Consider the following 10,000-nt stretch of genomic DNA (forward strand, 5'->3'; position numbering starts at 1 on the left):
CCGCAAAAGGCTCATTATATCAGTTATGGTTTCTTAGATCGTATCCACAATTACTTGGATAACTGTGGTAATTCTAGAGCTAATACATGCATTTAAAGAGAAACCGGTAAAATGGTTCTCTGCTTTTATTAGATTTAAACCAATGGGAGCGTTTCGGCGTTCTTACATTTAAACTGGTTGAACTCTGGATAATTTGTTGATCGCATGGTCTCGTACCGGCGACGGATCTTTCAAATGTCTGCCCTATCAACTATTGAAGGTAATGTCTTGGATTACCTTGGTTGCAACGGTAACGGGGAATCAGGTTCGATTCCGGAGAGGGAGCCTGAGAAACGGCTACCACATCTAAGGAAGCAGCAGGCGCGTAAATTACCCACTCCCAGCACGGGAGTAGTGACGAAAAATAACAATACAAGACTCACATCCGAGGCCTTGTAATTGGAATGAGTACACTTTAAATCCTTTAACAAGGATCAATTGGAGGGCAAGTCTGGTGCCAGCAGCCGCGGTAATTCCAGCTCCAATAGCGTATATTAAAGTTGTTGCGGTTAAAACGTTCGTAGTTGAACTTGTGTTCCGCACGGCAGTACCAAACAACTGGTAAAACAGTAGTGTACCTTGTCTTACTTCCTGTCCTCGGATTAGGAAATGTGCGTGGACGTATTATCGCGTGTTCGCTCTAGTAGCGTTCACATCAGCCCATCGCAGTGCTCTTAAACAAGTGTTGCTGTGGCCGATACAAATTACTTTGAACAAATTAGAGTGCTTAAAGCAGGCTTGTAATGCCTGAATATTTGTGCATGGAATAATGAAATAGGACATCTGTTCTACTTTCATTGGTTTTTAGACCAAGATGTAATGATTAATGGAAGCAGTTGGGGCATTAGTATTACAACGCGAGAGGTGAAATTCTTAGACCGTTGTAAGACTAACTAAAGCGAAAGCATTTGCCAAAGATGTTTTCATTTAATCAAGAACGAAAGTTAGAGGTTCGAAGGCGATCAGATACCGCCCTAGTTCTAACCATAAACGATGCCAGCTAGCAATTGGATGTAGCTACTTCTATGGCTCATTCAGTCGCTTCTCGGAAACCAAAGCTTTGGGCTCCGGGGAAGTATGGTTCAAAGCTGAAACTTAAAGGAATTGACGGAAGGCACCACCAGGATGAGCCTGCGGCTTAATTTGACTCAACACGGAAAACTTACCAGTCCGAACATAAATGAGTAAGACAGATTGATAGCTCTTTCTCGAATCTATGGGTGGTGCATGGCCGTTCTTAGTTCGTGGAGTGATTTGTCTGGTTAATTCCGATAACGAACGAACTCAAATATATTAAATAGATGCATACAGACTATGACATTGGAAGCTTGCATACGCTTTGTTTTGGGGCTTCGGTTCTCATTAGCAAAATTCTTGTTAGTGATCATACCTGTTTTTGTCTAAAATCAAATAACACTTAGCTTCTTAAATGACAAATTGTTCTAACAATATGAATTGAGCAATAACAGTCTGTGATCCCTTAGATTCCTGGCTCACGCGCGCTACAATGAAGTATCAACGTTATTCCTAGCCGAAGTCCGGTAAACCGCTGAACCACCTTCTTGCTTGATGTGAACTGAAACTGTTCACATAACCTGGAATCCCAGTAATGCGATCATAACTCGCATTGATTACTCCCTCCCTTTACACACCGCCCGTCCTACTACCGATTGAATGTTTATGAGTCTCCGGACTGATCGCTGCGACGCCTCGTGTTGCAGTGCTTCACAGAATTGACCGGAACTTGTTATTAGAGAATAAAAGTCGTAACAAGTTCCGTAGTGAACCTGCGGAAGATCATTATTGATTTGAAACAAACAATAACACAAAAACTATGAATGTGTAACAGCTATTCGTTTTTGTGAATACTGCTGTATATACTAATTTAGCCATAGTTATTGCAAACTGTTGAACCATGTTTCTTATTAATAAAATTATAAGAATGAAGCACTTTGATAGAATATTTGGTACTTACTTTAATATAAACACAACCTTGTCGATATCGCCCAAAACAAATATGAAATCATTGTGTTACAAACCCTCTTCGTATTTACGTCCTTAGCTGCGTAAATCGCTTTATTTAACAATAAATTTGTAAAAAAAATTAATTCAACCCTAACGGGGATCACTTGTTTGGTCGATAAAACGCAGCAAACTGCGTTTGACATTAACTGCAGACACATGAACATTGACATTTTGAACGCATATTGCGTCCATACGATTGTTTCTTTATTAAAGCTGTATGACCACACATGTTAGGTCGTTAATTACTTAATAAAAATTGCATTTTATTACGATGGATCTTTGCAATCTTTTTGGCCCGTTATACGCCTAAATCGCATTGTAAATCATCTGAAATATCAATATATTTGATACACAAAATACAATCATTTATTCGATTGAACGCTTAAATTTAACACTTATCGCAAATCGTCAAATGAATACAAATTATTTGAATAAATTTTCTAATCGACCTCAGCTCATGAATACTCCCTGAATTAAGCATATAATAGGAAGAAAAGAAATTAACTAAATCCTTTATACGCCAGCGAAACAGATAACCCACACTAACTCTCCGTCTCCTACGTAAGAGCATGTATGAAATCTATTATCTTATCAACATAATATTCAATCCATCTTGAATGGCCATTAAACCCATAGAGGCCAGCCCTACACTATATCATATAAAAGCTTCCAAAATCTGTTCTTGATATCACACTAATGTGTAAACCCATCTAAGCTAAATATACCACAAACCGATAGCTAACAATACCTGAGAAATGAAAACACTCTGAATAAGATTAAATATACTAAACCGCTTAGGTTAACCTGATAACCCGAATATTCAAATAAAATTCATTATTCTATATTCATTCAAACAACGGGTACACTTTCTCATTTAAAACATTCATCTATTGTAATCCTATGGATGTTATCAAATCCCTATGTTGTCATTCCTATCTGCATTTATTCATATTTGATCCATACCGTACCTGTAAACACAATATTTTAAAAATCATGCAACCACATTATGTATCACGCTCATTGCTGTTCATCTGTCATGATACATATGATTATACAATGCATAATGGATACCTTCAGACCCCTTGAAACACGACCAAGAAGTCTAACATTTGCATCATGGTAATATGTTAAACCTAAGCCAATTAAAAATAACATTTATGGATTACAAGTAATAAATTCATTCTTCATCCCGGCGTCTATACAACATTCCAACAATGAATCCTCTTCAAGAGCGTACCTTGACATACATCTGTACCCAAAGATGTAACTATACCTATCAATCGAAGCCAGAAAATTCGTGAGATCAAACATTCTGACGTCAAATCGATTGTCAGAATGGTATAGCAAAGACCAATCGAACCATCTATACTGTCCCTCCGAAGTTCCCTCAGATACTGCGCAAAGAATTATATTTATATAACTATCTGAAAGCAATGATAAGCCTGCCGAAACGACCTCAACCTATCTCAAACTTTAAATGTAAAACCTCATCTTTCTGATCGAAATATTGTTAGATATATTCCCATGCCACTTTTGTAAGCAAAACTGCCTTGATGAACCAAACATATTACGCCCTAAATAATACTCATATTGATACCATGAAACTTGGTTCTAAAACACAGACGGACATGAATCTAATCCCTAAGATTAACAACTCACCGCCAACAACTAGCCCTAAAATGGATGCCTCAATCAATCCTATACATCATCGCTAGAAAAAAATGTGCCATTCGTCATCATGTAAATCAGTATAGATACAATGTTCCAAATTTGCTGACCTCATAAGCCGCCATTGCACAATCTTGTATAGCAAATAATCGAATAATCTTGAACTGAAGTGAAAGTTCTGTGAACATGGTGATCACGATTATCCCTAACTTATCGAAACTTTAAATTATGTACACACACTAATTTTGTACATAATTCAAAAAAACAAAGGAATACGTTCCAATTCCGTAACCTTGATATACTGTTTATTAAAAATGTCTTATACACTCATCCTCAACAGAACGACCATAGAGAACCTCGAAATACTGAAATTTCTTTCTCTAAACAAACTACCACCATGAATCTTTATAGAGAATATGTATCTTGAAACATACATTACTGTTTCATATTCTCCTTGACCTTGAAAATCTATGGCCACGCAAACTCTCAACAAACCTACATATCCCACCGGTCTCCAATAAGACTCTATCATAAATAATTAGTAAGAATCGCAAATAATCCTAACTTCGATAAGATGCTCTAAATTGAATTTCGCTTATTGAAACATTTAAACTTAATGTCTCTTCTGTAAATAGTGTGTTCTCATCGATCTTTCCCCGATAAAATTCATACCAAAATGAACTTCTTCTATATGAGCTTAACGCTTTCCATCAAAAACATAACAATAAACAATTAATCAAACTCACACCTGAATCCGACTCAATTAAAACAAACATTGATCCCTACGTTGACACAATTATCGCCCATCCTGAATTCAAAGTAAAAATTCAATAAGCCGGTAAACGCGATAACTATACTCTCTAAGACCAAATGCCTCTCATCTAATATAACCGCATAATATAACGAATTCCTACTGCCCTATCTACTACACAAACCACACCAAGAACGCTTGAATAATTACGAAAGAAACCCTTGACTAACTCTATCTCACTGTAAGAACATAAGTTACATAATGAATTACTTCGTCAATCAACAATAAATACCACTACCCTATGTTCCTACTACTATTAGTACTATCATTTACTTAGCCATTAATATACACATTCATTATATTTATTATTTTTATGCAACTTCATTCCAAAATATCATGTTTTATCATACCAAACAAATTTCCTAATATATATCTGTTATCTCTATCCATTGTATAAAAATTTTAACTTGCCTAATATATCCAAATCAAGACACTCCATGATTTACTCTACATCTCTCAAATAATAACAGTCCCAACCACCATCACAAAACCACACATAACAAAAGCAAATCTGCTTGATCCGTATCATACATACAGAACACAAAACTCGCCTATCGATCCTTTGTTAACGATTTTAGCAAAGTCAGAAAATTACCACAGATAACTGCTTGCCCAACTTCATACACTCGCTTTTATCCTCGATTCCTCTTCCTATCATTTGAACAAAATCACCAACTTGATTCACCCATCAAGAACTACTGTTAGACCCGTAACAGTATTTACCCTACTAACTATATTTCCAACACATCCCGCGTATACAAAACCCAGTACACCTATGCTAATACTTTCGACAACATTATACCTACTCCTCATTATCCTAACCCTCTAAGTCTATCCACTATAAAACAATACAAAGTCACCGTCCTACAAATACCACTGATATCATCCCTTGCTTTACGAATATTTATCCTAATTCCTCCAATATACAAATGACAAACACCCGTCACACTAATTATCCTAATCATTATATCATCTGCCCAAATCAATTTAAACACTTTAACACAGTTAAATTAACACTCCATACTCATCCACTAAACTATCCCTCCTCCATTTTCAACATATACATTATACAAATACTTTTACACCTATTTATATCATTTGTACAATAATAATTACACAACACAACCTCACCACCGCACGTACGACATATTATATAAATTATTATTATTCGATAATTATTTTCATTCCATTATTACAATAATAATAATTTTGAATATACTACATTTTTCTTATTTTTTTTGTTTGCAACAAAAAAAAAAAACATCTTACTTGTTTGAGTTAAAAACCCATCAATAAACACATATAACAAACACATTATCATTTCTAATCTCTACTCCTCAAAAAATTTCTTCTCTTTAAACAATATAATTCTCCCGCATCATACAATAACTATATTTTCAAATTCTCACAAAATATAATCTCGTCGCACACTCCATAAAAATTATAATAAACTCATATAAAACACATTATTCCAATCTCCGATTTCTTTGCCTTGCTACAGCTCCTAACATCTCTAAAGCATATAATCCTTCCCCATTCATCAATAAATACAATCTTTAATCCAACAACGAATACCGAAATATATATTTACCACCACACCGCTACACCCACTTAATAATAAATAAATAAACATACCTACACATTAAATAACAACAATCACCAAACAAATTATTGACACATTCACTGAACATTACGCTCAATCAATAATCTACAATCTAATCACACAAAACTTTGAATACCAAATATCGTTTTCTCTCACAACCTTTAACAAAATATATATTTTACCGACCACACCCTATACCCACTAATAAAAATAAATGAACGAACCATACACATAACAAATCAACAACACAATCACCAACAAATTATTGACACATTCATTGAACATTTCTTCGAATCAATAATCACACATAAACACAAAATACATTAACACAAACAACACATACCCACACTACAAACAAAATACAACTAAAAATCCATTCATACACATTCCAATCAATACATAACACTCATCACAATCACTATCATTACAATTCCACCCCACCATCACCACTTCATCGACCAATAAAACTTTAACTTCACAAAACTATATCCAATAAAATCACCACTATACACCTTTTCCTATCCCGACACTCAATAATAATAAAGGAATCCTAAACAATATACACAAAAAAATCGTTAACTATACATATATCCACGCTATACTTCTCTATTTAAGCTTATATATTCGCCTCATCGTTTTTTACACTTAAATATATAACTCCTGTCAATAAAACCGTTTATACGTCACTATCGTTAAACAACTCTCTTAATATTCCAAATAAATAACAAATTAATATAATTTTCTAAAGAACATGTTTAATGCTAAACATATTCATTTATAAAAACTAAAAAATATTGATTGTTAAAATATATTCACATATGTCTCTACTACACACAATGTACCTATATAAAATCAATATTTATTATAAAATATTACTGTTATATAACATCATATCCATTTATAATAAAAATAAAATCAAAATTCTGTTATCCTCCATATTATACTTCTCTCAAAGATAAGCCATGCATTCTAATACAAACAAAATAAATGAAACCGCAAAACTCATATATCATTATGTTTCTTAATCGTATCCACAATTACTTATAACTGTGTAATCTAAGCTAATACATCATTAAAGAAAACCGTAAAATGTTCTCTCTTTTATTAATTAAACCAATGGACTTTCGCTTCTTACATTAAACTGTAACTCTGATAATTTTATCCATTCTCGTACCGCGACGGATCTTTCAAATCTCCCTATCAACATTGAAGTAATCTTGATACCTTGTTCAACGGTAACGAATCAGTTCGATTCCGAAGACCTGAAAACGGCTACCACATCTAAGAAGCACAGCCTAAATTACCCACTCCCACACGGGAGTATACAAAAATAACAATACAAACTCACATCCAGCCTTTAATTGAATGATACACTTAAATCCTTTAACAAGATCAATTGAGCAATCTCCACACCGCGTAATTCACTCCAATACGTAATTAAATTTCGTTAAAACTTCTATTAACTTGTTCCCACGCATACCAAACAACTGTAAAACATATGACCTTCTACTTCCTTCCCGATTAGAAATTCTGACTATATCGCGTTCGCTCTATACGTTCACATCACCCATCCAGTCTCTTAAACAATTGCTGTGCCGATACAAATACTTTAACAAATTAAGTCTTAAACAGCTGTAATGCCTGAATATTTTGCATGAATAATGAAATAGACATCTGTTCACTTCATTGTTTTAGACCAAATTAATGATTAATGAACATTGGCATTATATACAACCGAAGTGAAATTCTTAACCGTTTAAGACTAACTAAACGAAAGCATTGCCAAAATGTTTCATTTAATCAGAACGAAAGTTAAGTCGAAGCGATCAATACCGCCCTATTCTAACCATAAACATCCACTACAATTGATTACTACTTCTATGCTCATTCATCCTTCTCGGAAACCAAAGCTTTGCTCCGGAATAGTTCAAACTAAACTTAAAGAATGACGAAGCACCACCAGATGACCTCGCTTAATTTACTCAACACGGAAAACTTACCAGTCCGAACATAAATATAAGACAATTATAGCTCTTTCTCGAATCTATGTTGTCATGCCTTCTAGTTCTGATGATTTTCTGTTAATTCCGATAACGAACGAACTCAAATATATTAAATAATCATACAACTATACATTGAACTTGCATACCGTTTTTTTGGGCTTCGTCTCATTACAAAATTCTTGTTAGTGATCATACCTGTTTTTTCTAAAATCAAATAACACTTACTCTTAAATACAAATGTTCTAACAATATAATTGACAATAACAGTCTTGATCCCTTAATTCCTGCTCACCGCGCTACAATAAGTATCAACGTGTATTTCCTACCAAGTCCGTAAACCGCTGAACCACCTTCTTGCTTGATTGTAACTGAAACTTTCACATAACCTGAATTCCCATAATGCAGTCATTAACTCGCATTGGATTACTCCCTGCCTTTTACACACCCCCGTCCTACTACCGATTGAATTTTATGAGTCTCCGACTGATCGCTCACCCTCGTTTGCATTCTTCACAGAATTGACCAACTTGTTATTTAAGAATAAAATCTAACAAGTTCCGTAGTAACCTCGAAATCATTATTGATTGAAACAAACAATAACACAAAAACTATAATGTTAACAGCTATTCTTTTTGTAATACTTCTATATACTAATTACGCATAGTTATTCAAACTGTTAACCATTTCTTATTAATAAAATATAAGAATGAACACTTTATAAATATTTGGTACTTACTTAAGTATAAACACGAACCTTTCTGATATCGCCCAAAACAAATATAAATCATTGTTTTACAAACCCTCTTCTATTTACTCCTTACTGCGTAAATCGCTTATGTTAACAATAAATTGTAAAAAAAATTTAATTCAACCCTAACGGGATCACTTGTTTTGGTCATGAAAACCAGCAAACTCGTTTACATTAACTGCAGACACATAACATTGACATTTGAACCATATCGTCCATACTGATTTTCTTTTATTAAACTGTATGACCACACATGTTAGTCGTTAGATTACTTAATAAAAATGCATTTTATTACGATTGATCTTTGGCAATCTTTTTGCCCTTATACGCCTAAATCGCATTGGAAATCATCTGAAATATCAATATATTTGATACACAAAATACAATCATTTTATCATGAACGCGTTTAAATTTAACACTTTATCGCAAATCTCAAATAATACAAATTATTTTGAATAAATTTTCTAATCGACCTCACTCATGTAATACTCCCTGAATTAAGCATATTAATGAGAAAAAAAAATAACTAAGATTCCTTTAGTACGCACGAAACAATAACCCACACTAACCTCCGTCTCCTACTGTAAGATCATTATGAAATCTATTATCTTATGCAACGATAATATTTCAAGTCCATCTTGAATGGCCATTAAACCCATAAGTCCAGCCCGTACACTATATCATATAAAAGCTTTTCCAAAGATCGTTGCTTATATGCAGCACTAATTTGTAAACTCCATCTAAGCTAAATAGACCACAAACCGATACGAACAATACCGTAGAAATTAAAAGCACTCTGAATAGAGATTAAATATACTGAAACCGCTTAGGTTAACCTGATAACCCGAATATCGAAATAAAATTCATTATTTCTAGTATTTCATTCGAAACGAACGTGTATCACTTTCTCATGTAAACATGCGATCTATTGTATATCCTATGGATGTTATCAAATGCCCTATGTTTTCATTCCTATCTGTGCATTTATTCATATGTTATCCATAGCGTACCTGTAAACAGCAATATTTTAAAAATCATGCAACCACATTTATGTTATCACGCTCATTCGTTTCATGCTGGTCAGTGATAGCATTATTGATTAC

The 10,000-nt window shown here is 33.9% G+C and overlaps 1 long non-coding RNA gene across 1 annotated transcript in view; it reads right to left on the reverse strand.

Moving 5' to 3' along the window:
* Positions 1–9,711: 9,711 nt before the first annotated feature.
* Positions 9,712–10,000, reverse strand: part of LOC119070189 — a 2,078-nt gene continuing 1,789 nt past the window's right edge. Inside the window, exon 3 of the long non-coding RNA XR_005086484.1 lies at positions 9,712–9,722. This is a non-coding gene — a long non-coding RNA (uncharacterized LOC119070189). The remainder of the gene's footprint in view (positions 9,723–10,000) is intronic.

Source organism: Bradysia coprophila (assembly GCF_014529535.1).
Source record: "Bradysia coprophila strain Holo2 chromosome X unlocalized genomic scaffold, BU_Bcop_v1 contig_576, whole genome shotgun sequence".
NCBI lineage: Eukaryota > Metazoa > Arthropoda > Insecta > Diptera > Sciaridae > Bradysia > Bradysia coprophila.